The sequence below is a fragment of the Rhinolophus sinicus genome, chromosome X (assembly GCF_036562045.2).
Source record: "Rhinolophus sinicus isolate RSC01 chromosome X, ASM3656204v1, whole genome shotgun sequence".
Lineage (NCBI taxonomy): Eukaryota > Metazoa > Chordata > Mammalia > Chiroptera > Rhinolophidae > Rhinolophus > Rhinolophus sinicus.
In genome coordinates this window covers 59563821-59586786 of record NC_133768.1, presented here as the reverse complement: position 1 = coordinate 59586786, position 22966 = coordinate 59563821, and the positions used below count along the sequence as shown (strand labels likewise).

Here is a 22966-nt window from a genome sequence, read left to right as displayed (position 1 = left end):
AGGTAATTTTCTGCCTCTAGAATGATATATGAGGATCAAGAGGTTGTGAATATACAGTTTGCTGATATATGGATTCTTAACTCCTTAAATTTCTACCCCCTAATCAAAAATATCTTAGCTTGTCCACTAAAATGTTATTTTGGTAAGTGAATTAAAATACTATTCTGATCTCTCTCTCTCTCTCTCTCTCTCTCTCTCTCTCTCTCTCTCTCTCTCTCTCTCTCCATCTCTCACACACACACACACACACACACACACACCATTTTTATTACTAATTAATACCATAAATGGCAAATGTCTGAGAACTATCATATTTAGCTCCTCAAATTACTTTTGGTTCTCAATAATGCAGCGTGTTAATGTGTCTAATTCATTCCAAACAAAACACTGAAGATATAATTGTCTATGAGAAAAATTCTAATTAGTAATTGACTCAGCACATTTAGGATATGTGTGTTTTAAAGGTATTTGCTTTGAAATTCAAGATGAAGTTGCTCTATACTATGGAAGCCAAAATATAGTTTATTGTGGAGAATAGCTTCCTCTTTGATAAATTCTGTTACAATAAAGCTGGGATGTCCAATACTTAATGCTTCGAATCCTTCTGTTTTCATCCTGCTAGCTTGATGACTTACTAGTAAATTTGTATAGTTGCAAAGTGAAGCAAAATTACTTTAAAGCCTAAGCACATTTATTGTAGGAAAATTGGATATTGAGTGAAATACCATATTTCAGGTACAACATTACTACAATGAGCTACCTGCTAAGTGTTCAGTCTAGCACTACTAACCATAGTGTGTGTTGTACAGAATAGCAAAAGGTTGTGCAAATTTTCAGGTGTAGAAAAAAATAGAGAGCACAGTAATATTATAAGATGTTTGAAAGGTTAATAGAAAGCAATATGCCACTTTCATAAGTTACTTTCTTTTGGTTGGCTAGACTCATTTTCCTCAATACACATAATGAAATTCCATGACTTTTGTCCACGGGGTCCCAAGAATTCACTAAAGAATATTTGGGATAAAACAAGTGACAAAACTTAAAAGAACTGTCATTCATAAGTACTTCTAGGTGTAAGAAAGTTATTCTAATGGATTTAAGGTTAAGAGAAAGTCAAGCAAACAACCACATGGCTAAAAGAGCATAAAAGGCCTGACCTAAGATTTTGCTAATATAGGAGAACATCAGAAAAAGATGACTGGGAAGAGAGGAAACCAACATATCAGCTAAAGGAAACACACTGTGCTCACTCCTTCAACAGTCTCCAGTAAACAACCAGCTTCATTGGTTGATTCAAGCTTATGAAGTAATTTATCAAGTCCAGTTAATGTCTGTCTTAGGTATTGATTCTCCCTGTTCATCTTTATATCAATAAGGGTTACAGAAAAGTTTCCGTTAAACTATTTATGACTATTTGAACTTTGTTGAATTAGGAGTATTTATCTCATTGCCTCTCCCTTATCTTTAAATGCACAGGTCTATAAGACCACATCCTTGATGTTTTTAATGGTAGAAAATCTCCATGTTTGTTTAGATTTCACAGAAGCCATGAGTAAAATGTTGTTTACTCCCTGCTCTTCTGTACATGTTCAGATGTGATTGCATGGATACAGTTGGTAAGGAAAAACAATAAGGATTATAGAAACTAGTCCCTGTCAATATCGAGAAAGTTTCTGAAGTGTTTGTAGTTGTATTTTTCCTGCACTCAGTAACTGTGGTTAACTACCAAATTCCACATTGCCTATTATCCTTCCACCAGTTTAAGCCTAAACTTAAACTCAAATTTTAACTTGCTTATGCAAATTAATTTGCATAGAGAAATTTGGTTCATCAGTGAGATCAAAATTCTCTTCACCTAGGTGCCTTATTAGATGAAAAGTAATAGGACAAAAGAAATTCCTACAGGTTAGGTAACTGAAATTTACACTCCTTTGTATTTTCCATCTTGAGAAAAGTTTCTTTTGTAGTTTCAGATTTCCATGGGCTACAGTTTTTTAAACAGGTGTACTGTGGAGATTATGACAAATCTCTACTTAGAGAATTTAAGATATCTAAGAGAACTGTCATAACCATGAAAGGTGAGAAACATCAAATGCCCATTCTCTTCTTTTAAAACAAAACAACTTTTTCTAGTGGAAATCAAACCCTTTAAGTGGCTGTGCTTTAGCAAACACGAGATATCAAGACATTCCTTTACTTTCATACTCTTTATTCTTGTATCAAGCTTTATTTTTAGGATACCTCAGGACAAGGGGAAAAACATAAAAATTTCTTCCCAATTTTCAAATATTAGTAAGTCCTTAGAATGCTCATTATAAGTAGATCGAAACATTCAACCACATGTTATTACAAAGACAGTTGATTGAAATCAAGTTTGAATAGCACCTTTTCTTCTCTTCCCTCACTTATACTATACTGCTCATCTCCCCCACTTTATAGTCCTTTAAGTTTTTCACATAAAATATACTAAATTATTCAAGAAAACAGTCCTAGATATTTCACTTATCCAATGTCACGTTCTTATTACCAAACATTGTTTCCTTTTATTTTAGGGTAAGCATTCTTTTAATTTCAGCCTGTATCTATTAATCCTGATCACTTATTTTAATGTGAAACTCCTCTAAATATAATACATGTAACCAATGAACATTACTGTGAATACAGTGTTTCTGTCCTAATAGTAGAGGCTTATAATATTTGAAATTTCTTTGAGATAAGTTACTACAAATGCTGGTTAAACACACACACACACACACACACACACACACACACACACTTATGTATGTATGTATGTATGTATGTACGTATGCATATGTATATATGAAATATACAATATCTAGATCAAGACGGTCAAATGTCTAGTCTAAAGAATGCCCAAAGACTGTGTTATAAAAACTACATTTTGGAGAAAAACAGAGTTTGGGGCCTCAAAAATTCTTCTTCTATGTGTATTTCTTGATTTGTGGAGAAAGGGTGACTAAAATTCAGCAAAATAACTACATTTAAGTATGTTATAAGCATTTTTTTAAAAATAGATCAAGTAGGAAAAAATTGGTAGAGAAATAAACTTAAATCTAATTATTTTATATTCACACAAAAAAATCTTCCTTAAAATAAAACTTTGTGTATTCATCATTTTTAATATATCACAAAGGGAAACTGCAATTTCTAGGAGTAATGGCAGCTAAGTGATTTTTATCAGTATTTTTCTCACTTCAGTTTTCATAAGTGGAAATTGCGTATTTTTCTTAGCCATTTTTCTGTTGGTTATATCTACTAGTTTTCAAAACTCTCTTGACTTTATCATGTTAAAAAAAAATAAAAGAAAAATATTATTCTTGGATCCATCTCTAAGACCAAGTAAAGTTCCTCAGCAAAATCAGTCTTTCTAAATTGGATCAAGTAATATGTCTTTAAACAAACGTCTTTTATCATGTCACTTTATACTATTCCTATTATTACTATATTATGTGAATCTTTTAAAAACTTGCATACTTAGCTAGGTTATTTCCATACCTGGTGACTCAAAGCTAAAATATTTGAAAATATTTCATTTATAATAATTACACTTTAAACTAACCCTGTTTGACCAAAGTGATCAGTTTAGAAATAAAAAAGCATAAAAGAAAGGAAACCCACAACTATATACATGTTGATTGAGTAGTCATTTGAGAATGAAGTAACATATTTATTTTAAAACAGAATTTTTTCAGATAAATCAATAAATACATTACTAAAGACTTATAAACAATTAAAATAAATTAAAAATTTAACCTAGTAAAATAATATTTTAAGCAGTCTGTAATTTTTTTCTTCCTCACTGGTTAATTATAAATGAGCAGAACCACTTTAAATATAAAACTGCTATTTAATATTTTGTGGCATTCTTGTTGATAAACAATTTTCTGAATCACCATAAAAATCCAAATTAAAAATGGCAACTTTAATGATATAATATCCTTTAAAAAAATTTAATAATTTTTTTAAAGGAATGCTGATTGATTTTACTAAGAGTCTGAAAAGACTTGCATTTGGTAAAAGGGAGGTCTTGTCACATTAACACTGCATAAGCTGTCAAGAAAGAATATTCTTTATTTCTACTGACTATTTTCCAGCACTACCACCAATTCAAGAAGTGTAAAATTTCCACTATTTAGCAAACAGTAGGTTTTAATCACATTATCTATATGTGATTGAAAAAAAATCAAGGATATTGGATAGTTCTCCACTCAGGCTATTTGAACTCCTGCTTCTAAAATTATGTACAAACGGGGAACTTCCTGCAAGTCATGATCCTATTAAAATAAAATTTAAAGGAAATAAAGACCCATGTTTCTGCAAATTATTATAGTGACAGATATTTTGATACATTCAGCTGTTAGATTCATCTTAATACTACAGTCTAATGTATATAATCAGTTATTAAAGTAATAGTAGTTACCATTTTATTGATTTCTTATTGAATGCCAAGCACTATGTTCAGTACAGTTAATACAACTATCGTATACTGTATGTACTGTTACTGTTACTTCCATTTACATATGAGGACATGAGGTTCTAAGAGTTTCAATAACTTGCCCAAGGTTTCAGAACTATTAAGGTAAGCAGCTAGAATTTGAAGGAAGATTTATCGGACTCCAAAGCTTAAGCTGTTAACTACTACGCAGACTTTATATAAGACAAAATATGTTTGTGTTCACTTACATTAAAACAAACAAACAAAACCTAGCAATGTCTTGGAATTAGAATCTGGATCGAGATTATCATGAGGATCACTCAGTAAAGAGTTGATATGTATGAAAACGTAACTAGGAAAAATTGGAAAGGTACTTGATGGCAAAAGATTTTGTTATTTAACTTTTTCTTAGAAATAAAATTTTCTGATAATGGGTAAATGATAATATGGAGATCTCATAACATGTGTTTCTATAATCCATATTCAAGTACAAACACTATAAATCTTCTGTAGAAAGAAATAGTATCTTTTGATCCAAATGCCTATCTTCTTATTAGAAAAAATGTCTACTCATTCAATAAGTAATTGAATTGAAAAATAGATTTACTTGATGCTACATCTCATTGAAATTGAAATTGCATAATCGGGTAATTTGTACTAGGGACATTTAATGGAACTGGGATTCATTTTCGGGAACTCATGTGAAAATTAGGTCAGAAGTCCCAACTTTACAAATCTCACTTTCTCGAGAAAAATGCATTATTCATAAAAATTTCTCCAACACTAATTTTTACTAAAGCCTTATGTAATGATCTTGACAAATCTGCATATGTGAGGAGTATATTCAGGGAATATCTCCAATGATAACATTATAATTGTGGAGTTATTAACAGTAAAGCTATGATTTCTGCCTTTTAGTAAATCTCCTGGACTGTGGTCTTTGCCTATTAGGTTGAACCATATGAAATTGCTGATATTCAACCAATTTTGACATGAAAAATAAAATTTTGCATGTTCCTACTTTATTCTACGTAGATATTTTAGTCAGGCTTTCAACTAATATTCAATTCTCCATATAAATTACTATGAGGGAAAATTAATTCCAAATATCTAGGGAATATGCAAACTAGGTGTGCAGAGAAACTTATTTAGAAACTTATCAAAATAGTTGGGTCTCTTAATAATGTAACTTTGATGTGGAGTGAGCAGCAGGTTGCTTACATAAATAAAGATAAATTACTTATTTGTGATAAAGGCACGACAGACAATATAAAAGGTGTGCTAGTGAGAAGCAGGAAATAATAGGGATAAAAAAATGAGTTTTAGTCAACAGAATTAATTGAATCTAAATCAACGTAGTTAACTGTAAAGAAAAAACAGCAAAAGTAATTCAAAGACAAGCTGGAAGAAAATAAAGAAAATTGCCTGTATTTAATTTGTGGATTTCCTCTGTGGTGGAACACAGACTGTCAATAACAACTTGGAGAGACAGGTTATTCCATCTCTTCTATTGTATGTATGCAGGGATAATATTTGCATGTGAATGACTGTTCTTTAAAACAAAGCTATTAAGGACTGGAAGAGTATCTGCCCCACTTAAAGGACGACCAGTTTTCTGAATTCCCTCAGGTAAGTATCTTCTCTAGTAACCACTTCTTCAAGAAAGCACATTGGTAATGTATCAGTGTGTTTTCAAATCAGTCAGGGTTTTATTATTTCATTTATATAAATGTTTTACATATTTTGGCCTCTGATTCTTGTCTACCAAGTATCTTTCACTTATATTGCCCGTTAAGTGTGACTGTTATGTATCTAACACCTGGAGGACTGATAACAAATGTCATTTTTTATACAGTCTGAGAGCCTAATATTTAAAGAGTCTATGATGAATCTATTTACACAGTGCAAATCTTTTTGCAAAACAATTGATATTTAATGTGTGGACATAAAAGGGGCCACATGTTAAACCTGATAAGCTCAGGAGACTGAAAGTAACCAGTAGGATGGTGTGAACAGTAAAATTCCTAACTAAGGTGGGCCAGGGCAGGAAGTCACATCTTTTAGCCTGAAGCTTCCTTGACAAAGGTCAGTCTTCACCTTAAGTGAGCTTATTTTCTTTTTGTATCTAAGATAACCTGCCCTTGGAATGTCAGAGTAATCCCTTTTTCCAGACCAGAGCAGGAAACTATAGAATCCCTCATTATTATTCTTGCCCCCTGATTACCATCTCTAGGTGTTGTAAAAAGTGAACTATTAACTATTCTGTACCTACCTAAGTAGAAGTACCAGTCTATCCAATTTACTTTTACCCGATCCCAGAGATTCCTCCCCTGCCCTGCTTTCTCCCACCCCCTTAATCTACCACCAGTGGATTTCACATAACCCTCCTCCTTTGATTCTACCTATAAAATAAGCTGCAAACCGCCATTTTGCAGAACATTTTCTCAATCCGTTGAAATTTTGCGTCCCGGCAATTGTCATCAGTTTGGCTCAAATAAACTCTTATAAGCTTTCTCTTAGGCTGGATGGTTTTTCTTCAACAAATGTTACATTATGTTAATATCACATATGATTTTAGTTCTATTTATCTAGTTTTAAAATATGTAGTTTTATATGAATTTACTTTTTAGATGAAGTTTTAGAGTGTGTGTATCACTTCAAATGAAATTAAAATATGACTTTCACTAATGAAAATAAACTTTATTTCATTCTGGAAAATTATGCTTGGCTATTTCTTTTCTTTTAAAAGTAATCAAGTGTAAATCTACCATTTCTATGCAAATGTTTTTCAGTTTATGTTGAAGAAATTTCTATTATTCAGGTACAATATGTGGCCCATCTTACTTTTGTTAAGAACTTAAAAATGAAAAAACCCTCCTTGCAACTCCAGAGCCTCTCTCGTATTGACTAACACAGGTATAAAATAAGTGTTTCTCTTTAAAACTCTTTTAAGTTTTGTTTTAAATTCTTCTGAGCTAAATAAGTAACCACCCTACTTGTTAAAATCACTTTATTTGAAGCTCAGATGGGATAATAAACTTTTTTAATGCAGCATTTCTATGTGTTTTAAAGAATAACTTTTTAAATTTAAACTAAATATTCCTAAAAGTTAAATATAAGCTATCATATGCCTTAAACTAAATGATCAACTGAATATATTTATGATAACATCGGTTTTAGTTTCTCCTTTTTTGAAGTCAGTGATAACAGCAGAAGAGGTCTTAGTTTTCAAAAGAAAGCTATTGCTGACTCAAATGCTAGATGAAACAAATTGATACATAAACATAACGGTCCGCATAAAGAATTATCTATCTTGGATCACCTTTTTTCAAAATGCTAGGAAAAAATCAGTATATGCTTATATGTTTGTTTTATTTATAAGGCAACATTTAGATATATAAATCAAAGCTTTATTCTCCTGGGCATGTACTCTTTTATTGTGCATCTCCCAGACAACTGAGAACAAGCAAGGATCCAAAAATCACAGTATGGGACAAATATTTCCTTAAAGAGCCCAGGAACATATACCTAATTGTAATTTCTTTTTTTTTTTAATTTTAGAAAAAAGGAGACCATTTAAAAGCAATATAATAATAGGGGTTTTCAAACACTGTTTTTGGCATAGATGCACAGAAATAGAAAACAGAGTGATTTGTAGTAAAATATTTAATCTTTCAACAACTCACTTTATGAAGAAAGATGGGTGAAGGTTCAGTGAAAGAAAGAAAAAAAATAGTAGGAGGAAAGGATAGGGGATGGAAAGTTGAAGATTATGAAAAGTGCTGGGCAAAAAACCTAATGAAATCAGGTAAATTTCTGAACTGTGTGAACTGGACAGCTTTCTCTCACCTGGGATATGGTGATTCCTGTTACTAATGGGTCAACGGGCTGCCAGTGTGGAGACAATAAAAATTATTTGGAATTGGTTATGTAGATGGAAACTTAAAATACCTAGTTTGTGTTTGCATGATTAGTATATCTGATAATTTCAAAATTTTATTTAAGAATAAGTGTCTTATCATTATGTTACCATTTGTCTAAGCAAGAATATATGGGCATATGTATCCACATATGCCTCTACATAAATCCTAAATTCTAACATATAAATATATGCATACATCATAATTCTACAAATGAACTTGTAATAATATTTACAAAAATATACAACTTAGTTATGTACCAACACATCTGGTTTTATAACATTATGTATAATACTTAATTTTAAAAACTTATTTAAGAACATGTTAGTGTTCAGTGTTTGCGATCATTTATAAATATAAATATATAGCATTTAAAATATTTAAAGCCTCATCTTTCGGTTCTATTGTTCTGAGTGTTACAATAAATTAGCGTCTTATGACTTACTTTCACAGACTGTTAGAAAAATTGTTCAATGGCCATTACTTTTATTTCACAACCAGGAAACTGTGTGGGTAGTTACTCAGAAATTCATACTAGTAAATCAAGTGAATGGTCAGAAAAATCTTCTTTTGGGAATCTTTAAACAGCCTTATTAGGTCCATTTCCATCATTTACACACTGTACAAAAAAAAAAAAAAAATTAAGTTTGACTCCTCCTCATAACAGTCTCTTAGTGAATATTTCACATTCACTCTTGTGAGCTGAGCACAATGCCCCAATAGAAATGGAGTCACTTACTCAACAGAACTACCTATGTTTATAATTTATTATTTGACTGAAGGATAATAGAAATTTTAGTTGCAGATATATCTTTTAAAATTAGTCAGAAAATGTAATAATTTGTGTCTTGGAGGCTATGGATTTAGTTCACATCTCTATGCAACTCTGTGGAATAGTCTTCTAAAATTTCTATTTTAAATTCCCACGGTTGCAAGATTTTTTTCAAAAAACAGCATTCAGGAAAATATTACAAAATATAGAATTAAGTCAGAAATAAGCTAATCAAAGTCTCTGGAGAGGGGTAGGGATTGACTAAGTATTAATTGGTGATATATGAGAAGGAAAATATAATAATCTGGGCCTAAATATTTATTTTTAAAAATATGTTTTGAGTATATATGTAGGTATGATTTCTTATACAATTTCAGATATTAAACACATTAAATATATTAAAGAAGAAATAATCCATGTCTGAGTAAAACACATACCGATAAAAACTGAATTCTTACAGCACCACTGCTATCTGGTGGTAATATATCCTAATATCAGGAAGACAGCCTAAGTTCTACAAAATAAGGTCTTTTTTGTGAACACTAGAATTCTCAAGTAACAAAGTGGTATTGAATATTAGTAAGATAACTTTTAGGTATCATTAAAAATAAATTTAATTTGTCTATATCTAAGTTGAAGGCGGTTATGTATCATAAATTTTAAAAGGTGTGTGTGTGTACTTATATTTTTAAAAAGTGGTTCCATATTTTTCAAGATTTAAAAATGTTACTGTAATAAAAAAATGCATAATGTTTGTCTACTAGAATGAGTCTATTTAGGCAAAATTCCACCATTCTAATCTTCCCTGTTCATCAAGCAGAGGCATGCTTGATGTTTTATTTTTGCACTGAATTTTTATCATTATTGCATTATAACAATGTGAATTATTAAACAATAAATCCAGAATATATTTTAACTTTTGACTAATCTTTGATCAATATTCTTGACTCACAGTTTTCCATCCTGGCTGATAAGCCCTAAGGATATGATTAAAGAATAAGGAATTGGTGTACTTTATTTGTCTGAAGTAGAAATACAGACTGAATTATCTGGACAATAAGACTAATGTCCACATAAAAATAAAACTAGCAGTTAGTTTGGGAAAAAAGTCACTTAAAACGATTGATTGAACGAGGTGTGATAGTACACAGATGGGGATTGTAAGTAAATTCAATTCTCCTTTTGTGGTTCAAGAGAATGTTAGTGATTTAGTTGTTTAATGCTGTGAGTCATTTTATCCTTTTAGTATTTTTCCCAGCATTATGTATCAGGATTCTGAACAGAGACTAGAACTGAAACCTATTATTTTAACTTGGGATTGTCCAAAAAATATCTTAAAAATCAAAATTGCTACATGCCTCTAGATCAAACTTATCAAATTTCTATACAAATGAAATAAAGATGCAACCATATTTGATGAGAAAGATTATAAGCCACCTATAATTTCAATTTGTTTACACTGATTATATAATCTATAACAAAAATGGAATTATCAAAGGAGAAAGCCTAGGTTTTAAATTAGACCAGTAAAGTGTATGTGTCCACATTTTTCAGGGTATAACTGAATTGATAATGACAGGTGATTTTATAGATTGAATATTTCCCCTACCATTAAGATGTCCAGAAAGGAAAAAATACCTTAATATTTAGGTAATATTAAAAATCTTAATATTAACTAATGTAGATTTTTGTTTCCTCAAGGCATGGTGTTCGACAGCTCTAATACAGTTAACTAAGCTGGGAAATAGACATAATATAAAACATTTGTTTAAAGAGAAATAAAAAGTAAAATATCCATGTACATAGTCATTATTAATATAGTGAAATGATATTTCAAAAACATAGACAAAAATAAACTTTTATTTATCACTGTGGCTAAAATTCTGGTCAGTGAAGTGAAAAAAATATATATATACACATATATATTTGTGTATATATGTGTGTGTGTGTGTGTGTGTGTGTGTGTGTGTATATATATATATATATATATATATATATATATATATATATATATGTATATACATGAATTTGGTACCTGACATAGCTATTTGATATCTGCATAAGTTTGGTCAAGTTTCAATTTCCATATTTATGACATGGAGATAATTAGAATACCTCCTACCTCACAGCGGTATAGATGTAGACGTCTAAGATAAAGATAACTAAAGAATAAAGGAGGCTTTTGATTAATTTGTACCAACTGAAAATATATACACAGTGATTATCAAGTGTGCAAAAAATAATTGTTGTGGGTAAATGTGTCTTTATATTTTAACCATAACCTTGGTTAAATGGATTTTTTCAGCTGTTGTGAACATGTTAAGTTTTGAGAATCAGCTTATCAAGTAGGCTTTTTCTAGAAAAGCTAAGAAAATATTATTAACGATTTTTGTCTTCTTTTAGTATTTCAGCAGTTTGGAACTCAACCTGTGTGTCTTCAGTAGCTTCTGAAAGAAGATTCTTCTATGTTTATTTTTTTACCACATAGCTAACATTTCAAAATTTATCTGTATAATAGATTCAAAACAGTCATGCTATTAAAAAGAATCTATACCTAGAAACCTTCTCTGTAAACCAAATTAAGTGAAATACATTCAAATTATTTCTTAAATGAGTTTAAGAATTTGAACTATGCAGAAGGAATATACGGCTCTGGTAACAAAGAAAAGAAAATATAGATCAATAACTATGGAAGATAAAATATTATCTTCATAATGAAATCTCTTTATGTTTTGGTGGAAAAGATATAATCTTATTTATGTAAAATAAATTTTCATTCAAATTACAACTAGAGCAAAATACAACTGAGGTTGCTGGCTTTTAGATTGTTTCCTTACATTTAACCAAAGTTGTTAATTTATATTTTGAAAAACAGCATGACTTTTGAAGATGTATTTGCTAAGCCAAAGTTTGCAACTCCATTCCATTAATCTATTAAAAGCCTGATGTGTTAGACATTTTTAGCAGGAGAGAAAACACCTTTATAATGAACAGGGGAAATAATTAATCTTCTGTAAATAAGCAAACGTGTTTCATAAATTGGATACTTCATAGTGTTTATGGAACATCAAAACTTTACATTAATGTATGTTGGGGTCCTAAATAACAGGAGACATGCTATTAAAGTGGAGATGACTATAAAACTGTTCTTATAGTATTGCTTCAAATCAAAATTCTTGGATTTAAGACAGATTAATGTTGCAATACAGCATTATAGTGAAATGTCAGTAAAGTTTAAATTGCAGCAAACAAACATCATGTAGAAGATGTATCTAACATTCAAGATGTAAATTATTTAAAATAAGTAATTGTCTTATAAAATTTAGGTTTTTATTCAGAAAAAAATTGTCAATGAGTTAATTAGTCTTTACTTTATTCAAAAGGAGTCACCATTTTTGCTACTTAATGCACTTTTGTTTTGTATTTACTCTCCAAATCTATAACCCAAATTAGTTGTAGCACTTTGGGACATTTCAGGCTCTATGCCCATTACACATCTAATTTTCTATTATTTATGTAAGCTCTTTTACTATGGTAAGAGATGTGACAACATGATATAGTGAAAAGCACACTGGCCAGGGAGACCTAAATTCTACTTCAGACTGTCACTAAATAGCTTTTGTGACCTTGGGCAAGTCATTTTAAAAGGAATGGAACCTTCTAGAAAACAACAAATATCACCTACATATAACTGATCACAATTCACTTAAACAATATTCCTGTTTTTATTAAGTTGCTTCAGAAAAAGGTACAAGTTATACACAAAGACAAAATTTCCCAAATTATGAAAGGAAAAAAAAAACTGAGTAAATTAGAGATAGAAGGGTATTCCATAAGATCTACGAACATGTATTTCACTGAAATATTTCTACTCTATCTGGAGACAATAATAATGAGAACAACAGGAAAATACTAAGAGTGTAAAGCATAAGTGTATTTTTATCAAAACAGAGCTAGTTATGAGTTACCTCAGCATAGTGCTAGTTCCATCAAGCCTGAGATCTCACCACAATTTGCATTTTTTTTTGCACAGAAATGGGGATAAAAATATCTGCCCCACCTAACTCACAAGGTTTTTGAAGTTTTAGATGATTGTAAATTAAGTCTTTTGTCAAACAAAAATTTATAAATATCAACTTTAAGTAGAAGAACTGCAATTTTAAGGAAACATTACAATAAGGATAGTGTTTGCCTTTTATATTCAGTAGCACTTTGGCAGAATATGTCACCATTTATATTTTTAAGTCTACTAATTTTCTCATGAGATTCATTAAAGAAACTAAACAGGGCTTGCTTCTCTGACAACAAAAGATATTTTTGTAATACCTTCTAATAATCTAGTTCTTCCAAGGGAAAACGAAGTGTGATCTCCCAGTGGGTAAAATTACTCAGCCCAAATGGTTAACGACTATTACAAAAATCTATCTTACAGAAATGCTTGAATACAATTTAAAGAAAATGCTAAACCTGAAACCTCCCAAAGTTCTGGCTTGCAACCATTGCGAGGACTTCAAGCAATACCCCTTAGTTTATTACCTAACATTCTATTTCTAAGCCAAACCATAGCAATAATAGATTTTCCTTTTTTCTCCCAAATATTGTCCCTCCAGACTTATCCTCTCAAATATTTTCTATCTTTACAGAGAAAGAAAACTCTTAGGAACTTGGATCTAGTTTCTGAACCTATTTTAAATGAGAACGAAATCCTCATTTCACCCCCCATCCCCCAAAAAAGGCTTATCAATTTACCATTTGAGTATTCCTCTCCTGTTCAATTTGATCACATCCTTATTGTTTAATCCACTATGACTATTGTATCATTGTATATTTATGTTATCATGTGTTTTAAATTACTAAGGCCAGGGATATTATCTGAATTGTGCATAATAAGATTCAGTGAGTGATCACCAAAACTTACTATTACAAATTCAAAACTCTTAAAAGATTAAATGTAATAAATACATTATTAAACTTTTCCTTAATAGTATTTGGACCTAAAATTTTAGTATATACCTTGGCCGATGGAATGAATATTGTTGCGGGATCATAAGGACAAGGGTTTAGTGCTGCCTCTGACACTTAGTAGGCATGTGACCTTAAGAAAAAAAAAACTTGCCTGTATCCCTTTCCTCATGTCAAAAAGGTATAGTACCTGTTTCACCACATTGTTGTGAGACTCAGATGAGATAAAAATCTATAATACTTAAAATGCAATGAAAACAACCTGAAAATTACAATGTAATCATCCACACAGTTAAAATCTGGTAGAGTGCCTTTCATAGTTACTGAAAAGTACTATTTGAGATAATTTATTTAGATTTAATGCAGACTCATGATAAATTTTGTTTTCTAAAATTAATTGTTTTTGTTTTCAAGAACTCAGTAGTTTCATTTACCTCAAAAGCATGTTCTTGGGTGATTTAGTTGCTATCATTAGTGTATGGTATAAGGAAGACAAAGTATAATAACATTTCAAAGGAAATATTAAACATTATGTTCTCAGAGTGTCTTCCATTTCTTTGAATGATGATGCTTGCTTGAGTTGTCAATCTTCATCCTAGAACCTAATTTTAACTTGGAATTCTAACACTTTTCTGTTGAATATAATCTACCCAGTTCCTTAGTAATGCTCTTACTAATTTTTGTCATCCTGTCATATTATTAGCAATCATAAGTACTTCAAAATTTAATGTACATTATGTGGAATTTTCTACTGGCTAATTGTGCTTAATCTTCACTGCCGTCTCTTTAAAATCTCCATGAAAATTCTATGACTTACGATTAAAATTTTGTTGAGATAAACAATATTTTCCTCTATTTTGTATTTCCAATATTAAAAAATCTCATTCTATTAAGATGTATTCATAGTGCCTCTAAAACAGGAAAAAGGAGAACTGTCAAAGTTATGTAGCTGGATTTGATTACTCTAATTGACAGTTTTGCTTAATATTTTTAGCATTTCTAATATTCGTTAGATGAGTCCAAGAAATTATCTCATATTTTTCTTCCAGTTGTTATGAACACAATGAAATAGTCCGATTTTTCACATTGTGTTCAATTTTATATAATTTTTGAGTTCTAATGCTATTAGTCATTAATTCAATTTTTTCTCATTCTGTCTTAAGGCATGAACAGCATTTTTTATACAAGTGCTATTTTACTTTCTATAGAGTGACTTTCTATCCCTAGTCTTTGAAAATAGAATTTGAAGAGGTCTGTTACTTTTCCTGTTTTTTGTTTTCTTTTGCTTTTCGTATTTCTCTTTTTTTGTATACTTTGGAATTTCCCCCTCAAAAAAAACAAAAACAAAACAACAACAACTGGCTGCTATACATGCCTCCTCAGGCACATGGAAAGAGTCTATGCTTAACATTATTAAATAATGTTAAGAGTAATGAAATCCAAGGCAATTTTGGCAGACACCCAAGTTCATCTAGCACTTACAAAAAAACATTTTAATCCAATTGGCCCTTTTGTTCACTGGGATCTGCAAGTTGCCACCAAACAAGCTCTGCTGTTGCTATTAAAGTATCAGAGCTTAGAGAAGACCAATACAGTTTCAACTGGGAAGGTGGTGGCTTCTGAATCCCAATGCCACAATTAAGACATGAATGCCAGCTTTGAAGTGACAGCTTTTCAGTTGTTTCCCTAACCCACCAGAACTGGATTGTGCCTCGTGACAAACATATTTTAAACACTTAAACTTGACTTTTTCAATAGTTGATTTCAACACTTTGTTTTAATTTGATGCTGCTTCTATACTAAGATTAATTGCACATAAAGAAATGGAATTATGAAGATTTCAGAGATTGATTACGAATGAAAAGTTCACTTGGATTAAATAGCTATTCTGCTGTAGTCTACAAGTCTAGGTGTGATGAAAGTAGTTAGGCAGTGTGATGTCTAATTTACCATTTGTTGCTGCTTTGAGGGGAGTTTGGGGGGATAATAAAATAACTCTACCAAGTCTCTTCTGTCAGTGTTGGTGTTGTTGCCCTGAAGAAATGTCAGATACTAAAAAAGAAAAATGTCTTCAAATTAGGTAAATAAAAATTTAATTGGTACTTTATTCTGATATCTGAATGATTAACTGATATGTTCATTTTCAGTATTTCACAAACTAATATCTTCAAGAATCTGTACTATATTAAACTGCTCAGAATTTTGGGATGTATTTGGAAAATGTTTCAAAACTATTGGTGAGCTATTGACACTGTGTGGCCAATAGTTTTCTTTTTTGAAGTGGTAGAAATATATGTATATAGTGCTTAAAAAACAGATTTGACTGTAAAATGAGCAAGCACCTGGTTTTTATTCTGCACTACAATTTCAACTGATATAGTTACACCAAAAGTTAAAATCAATTTTAATATCCAAATGCAATAATTGTATATAATTTTATTTTTTTAAAATCTCATCCTTTGCAAAATAGCTACATGGAATCCTTTTTATGTCCAACCTGTCACCTTTGGCTTGCTCCAGCTTTTTCATACTTGTTACTAGATGAAGAATTAGCCCCTTGTTCCTAGGTGTGGTTTGAGGAGCAGTAGCATCCATAATCCGCGCCCCCAGAACTTGTCAGAAATGTTGAATTTCAGGCCCCACCTAGAATCTTCTGAATTAGAATCTTCATTTTAACAAGATGCCCAGATGACTGGCATGCACATTAAAGTTTGAGAACCACAGGAATAGAATATAACTTCCTAGAACTGAAGTTTAAAATAACAAGTCATTAAAAGTGATAGTGATTGATTAGAAATTGTGTACTGACTCTCTTTCTAAAATGCTTTGATTCTGTTGGCCTTACAGTCCCATATTTCTTTACTCCTGTATGCAATTCTAAGGCATTCAGAATCCATATGCTATTTAATGGATTCAAAGTCCCTCCTTCAAATAATCCTGCACTGCATTCATCGCATTATATACATAAACATCATATATTGTAACTGCTTTATCTCCTGAGTATTCAAATGGTTCATGGGCTAAGAAAAGTTGCAAGACAAGTGTTGCTATAAGAACTGGAGAGCCTGACTGAAGGCTAAAATACCAATGTTAAACTGAGCAAATTTTTTCGTGGTGTAAAGAGTTAAGACAATGAAAATCCTGCTAATGACCATAGACCAAACTCTGATGTAAAAGTTTTCTCCTATTAGCCTGTGTGTGTTTATTACCTATTTTTAAGCCTCTCTTTTGAAATGTAATGCATTTACAAGTTTTTGAAATGTTTTAATCATAGTAAAACTAGCAAACACCTATCAAATAACAGTTGAAGTATTGCAAATATATAGTATTAGAAATGATAGAGAGAAACCAGACTAAGCAGTTTCAAACACGTTGCATATTTCACACTAAACTGAAAACCCAGCCTTATCACCTAACACTCTTCTTCACTTGATTTCGCCCTTTTCTTCTTTTCTTCCCCTTAGCCACAAAGTAAAATAAATCAGTCTAAGGTTATTCAGGAAAGAAAGGAAAGCTTTGTTTTGGCATATTTTGTCTGCTTACCTTTGCCTGACCCATACTCCCTAAACACATACACACAAATAAACCTCGACACAGGCAATAAGATCATGCAGCAAACAGACCAAAGTTCAGAAAATTCATTTAAAATCTGTCCCGAATTATATTAAGCCTCAGGGAAACATAAATTTAAGGTTTTAGTTAAATGTGCATTTATAAAATAAAACCATCCTTTGAGGAATGTATACTTCTTGCCATGTTAACTAAATGAGTTTTTGAAGTCATTTTTAAAGAGTTAAAATATTTATAAAATTTAATGCATTGATACTTTGGTTCATTCTCCTGGCATTCATGTCAAGACTGCATTTTGCATGTTTTATAACATAATATGCACAACACAGGTGGTTTTAATAATCTAAATTCAAAACAAAGTGTGGAAAACAATGTTTTTTACATCTGAGTCAGATTGGGAAATTGTCCAGCTTAATAAAGCCAAAGAAATAAACAAGTCTTGGTTATATCTAATGTTCTGATAAGGTACAAAACTGTTATTGTATTTGAGCAAAGTAGGGAACAAGTAAGGTTGTAGAGTAAATTGATTAATGCTATTACCTAATAACGTAGGTGAGCTCCTGTAGCACTCATTTCACATCTCTAAGTCTTATTTAGTTTTTTATTTTATTTATTTATTTATTTGTATTGGGGAATATTGAGGAACAGTGTGTTTTTCCAGGACCCATCAGCTCCAAGTCAAGTAGTTTTCAACCTAGTTTTGGAGGGTGCAGCTCACTGGCCCATGTGGGAATTGAACCGGCGACATTGGTGTTATGAGCACTGCGCTCTAACCAACTGAGCCAACTGGCCACCCTGAGCCTTATTTTTCTTATTTATAAAATGAAGGGGTTGGACTAGATCTTTCTGATCCCTTCCACTTCCAGAGTTTATGAAACCTGGACCATACTTAGTGTACTGTACCACCTGACAGTATTTGTTGAAATTAATTTAATGTGACTATATATATATTACTTTGTTGACGTTGTTGCTCATTGTTTTTTGCCCAATCAGAATGTAAGCTTCTCAAAGTAGGTACTTCATTAAGGGCTACCCTTCACATCCCAGTCCAACCTCCACGACTAAAGAATTGCAAGTATTCTAGACAAGCATTAGGTTTTAGTTATCGATAGTTGATGGATCAATGCAGTGAAATTGGTAATAGTTGCAGAGCCAAGGGAAAAGGAAAAATTGCTTTATGTGTACTGCTTTTTGTAAAATATCACTTTTTTTTTTTTTTCATTTGAAAGCGCCTTGAAATAATTTACAATTTCCTCATTTTACTTTTGGGAAAACAGTACTCCAGGGAGATGAAATTATTTGCCACAAATCACTCTCTAGATACGAATAAAATATAAATGATAAAATACCTTGTGTTCACACAATTTAAATAATCCTTCTGGTCTCATTTCTAGTACCAAAACCACCAGATAAAGGAGTTTATAATCCTTATGACAATAAGCAATGATTTGCATATTGGGAGTTTAACGTCCTTTTGGTATGATACAAACCTACATGCAATGGATTCCCAAAGACAAGTTGCTTCAAAGATGGCACGGCAGAAGAAAAGCACTATTCAAAAATCATTGGCAAATATTCCTTAAAATAAATTATATGTAAAAATATCGATATGCTAAAAGAAAAATGAATTAGGCTATAACACTAAATATTTGCCACATTAAATAAACTTAAACTTTATGGAATGTCATCATGATGGGTCATAATTCGAACTATTCCTATAAATAAAACAGAGGAAGTGTATGAGCATCGATGATCATCAATGATCATGTACTGTTAAATTTCTATACTCCTGCTATTTTATCATATAATTTTTATAGGGTTAGTAAAAAAAAGACTAAATAGGAGGAGAATATGATACAAGTAGCCAGGTCATTGATAAACTTATTTAAATATACTTATTTTCAGATTTTTATTTTTTAATCCAAGAAGTGTTTTTTTTTGTTTTTGTTTTTGTTTTTTGTTCTTTTTGTGTTTTTGGTTTTTTTTTTCTTTTTACATGCAGAACTTTGAGAAAATATACTCAAGGGAATGAGAGGTGAGGCAGTGTTGGGAAAAGCCCTAGTGTGGAGACCGAAAACCAACGATCCTTTATATGCTTCCCCTCTTACTAACTGAAATGCCTTACAGATCTAATTTTACTTGTCTGACCTCCAGTTTCCCTATGAAAAAATAGTTATAACCATGCCTTCTTTTTCTACTCAAAGTTTTTATGAGACTGAAATAACACATTTATTTTTAAAATTATATAAGATATAGGATACTGTACGAATTAAAAGTATTAAAGTAAGAAAATGAATTAAAACAAAAGTGTGGCAGAAAACTTGTTTTTTGTTTTCATTTCATATGATGACAGTAAATTTATTGTAAAATCAGTACAAATCTCAATTTGCACTCTAATCACTTAAAGACTTAAAAAAGAAATGAATTTCCATTTAATTAAATCCATTAAATTAGTTTAATTATTTTCATGCTAAAATATATCTGACAGTAATAAAATAGTTTGTATTGAAGAAAGAAAAATCCTTTCCCAGGATTTATTCTCTTCTTTCTTTTTTCTTTCCTCTTTTTGTTTTCCGAATTCTACACATTCACAATGAGGAGATTAGGTGGGAAAAAAAATCGCTATTTCAAATCTAGGCTGGAAATGACAACTATAGCCATTGTCACTCTTCGTTTCCAATTTTATTATACTGATTTGATGCTTAACACATTAAAGACAATCAAAAGGGCAGTTTAAATCTTTGATCAGTTGAGGATTTTCAGACTGCAAAAGATAATCGAAGCATTTATGATTTCTGCCAAGTCACTCTTCTAATTCAAAAACCATAATTGAGAAATATTTTTCATTCATTTTTTTACTGTCTGATAATGAGCATGCATGAAGTCTTTCCACAGGTGTAACCAAATCTCAAAAGACTTTTAACCCTAAAATAGCTTTCTACATGTAATAAACTGGTGCCTTACAATTAATGTTGCACAAGGCACAAATCTTGAGGGATCATGGCATATAGGCTTTTGATGGTTTCTCTTAATGAAAGATTACTACATTTTAGGGGCAATGTCCATCGGATGAACTTCTATTAAAAAATAACAGTTTCAAATAGGATTAGATTAATTTGAATATTGCAAGCCAGTCTGGAATATCAAGCCATCTTACCTAGTTTTCTTCATTCTGGATACTGAATGATCAATAAAGTCTTCAGATTATAGAACTCTGCTCAGACAATGACATGTAATTTGGAATGCTATAATATAAAGTCAATCCAATTAAATGTACTTATATATTTTATTTGTCCCAAAGGTAAAATTTACATATGTCATTGACGAAAGAATGCAGTGCCTATTTTTAAGACATACTCTTTCCTCCCTCCCCAATTCCCAATGATGTTCAGCCAACTCCAGTACTTGTGAAGATATGGACGATCTGAGAATCGCCCCTTCTCCCCTCCCACACAAAAATAACTTCTAGGAATGCAGTAAAAACCAAGGGTTCCTTTGCCTCTAAAGACTGACGTAGTAACTGCGTATATTGGTATGAACACGCTTTGACAAGGCTTTAAAATCCTGCGTGTGTGTGTGGGGGGGGTTGTCTAAGGGGACACTCTCTAAAAATATTTAAATTTGAGTCCCACAAAGCAAAAAGGAGACTGGAATAAAACTAAGAAACTTTTACTGAAAACATAAAAGGAATGACCCATGGGAAGAGGACACACCAGAAAGAATGGGATGCAGAGAAACAGTTTCAGGAGTGTGTGGTGAGAAATTCAGGAAAGGTGGAAATACTCCCCAATGTACGATATTTAAATCCCTAGTTGTATCTAAGGGGAAACAGACATTTGCAGACATAATAAAAATGTAACAAATCTGAGGAATTCCACTATAAATCTTGTTTGAAATAAAATAGCAAAAGACACACACAGACAGCAAGAAATCTTTTTTGTAAGGAAAATTTGATAAATCTGTGAGTTTGAAGTAGAGGTTCCTTTTTTTTTTCAGCTTCTTTGAGGTCACTGAAGGGTGGTTAGTAGGAAGCATAAAATAAAATGGAAATGTAGAGAGAAATTACCTACGTAGGTAACACAGGGAAGGAGGGAGAGCAGACTGACATGAAAAGGAAAAATAATAGAGATAAAGGTGTTTTTTGCTAGTGCCTAAGAGGAGGAAAGAGCCAAGGTTAAAGGCCTTTAATTGTTGGTACAGAAAGCCCAGGCGGGCAAGGGTGGAAGAGATGATATACATAGAGCATAGAGATGATGCAGGAAGGTGTGTGGAAAATGGGGCGTGGTGGGGATAACTGGTTGCAAGTGGCTGAAGTTTACTCTAATGGTAGAAGACTGGGAATTTGGAAGGCTGGATGGAGAATTTGAGATGAGTACAGTGTAAAGATATAAGTGCATAGATGACTATGAGTGAAAAAAAATTCTTCCTCAGAATAGCATTCCTTTTTTTCTTAGTTCTACTGTTATATTTTAGGTCCTCTTTACTCATTTGTCCTCTTTTCTGGATGCTAGAGTATCTTCTTAACTTACTTGCCTCCACACTCTATTCTGATGCATTAGTTTATTCAAATATTCATTTAAAGACAAACAACCACTATTTTTTTTTCCTGTTGTATACCATCTACTACCCAATTTTCTCACCTGGTTTTGTTGTTGTTTTTAAATAATTGTTTGAAAAATCTTCAGAGGTGGCCTATAGCTACAAAATAAACACATACCTCTCAACTGTATAGTGGGACATCAGGCCCCCCCCCCCACCTTTCCTTACTTAGTTTGTCTCAGTCTCTGTTGAGATCTGCTTCCTGGCTAGCCACTGCCTAGGGATGCCTATTTTTCAAATCCAGAGACACCCCTACTTTATGAATCTTTCCTCTTAGCAAAAATTAATTTCTCCCTCCATTATGCTCAGTTAGAGTTTTATCACATTCTATCATAAATTTGTGAGAGTCTTCAGGCTCACAGAGGCCCAAACAATGTATTCTTTTACATTCCTGGAGCCCAGCACATTGTCTGGCACAGTAGGTGACTAATTAATGTTTGTGGATTCTCTGGTGAATAAATAAATGGATGACATCTTTAAAACACATGAAGCAAGATTGGAGAAAATTAAATTCCAAATTTTCAGCCCCTTGAATAATTACCCTTCCCACTAATAGAAAACCGTGGCAGCCATACGTAATTTGTCAATGTAGCTTAAAGCCAGGAGTTTACATAAAATCTCCTTGTAGGTGTGACTCCCTTCCCTTCCCCAAGAACCTTATAAATCCTAGCTAAGGCTACTGTGGAT

The 22966-nt window shown here is 31.7% G+C and overlaps 1 protein-coding gene across 6 annotated transcripts in view; it reads right to left on the bottom strand.

Annotated features, from left to right (window-relative positions):
• Window positions 1-22966, bottom strand: part of PCDH11X (protocadherin 11 X-linked) — an 803219-nt gene that overhangs the window by 776016 nt on the left and 4237 nt on the right. The window lies entirely within an intron of this gene.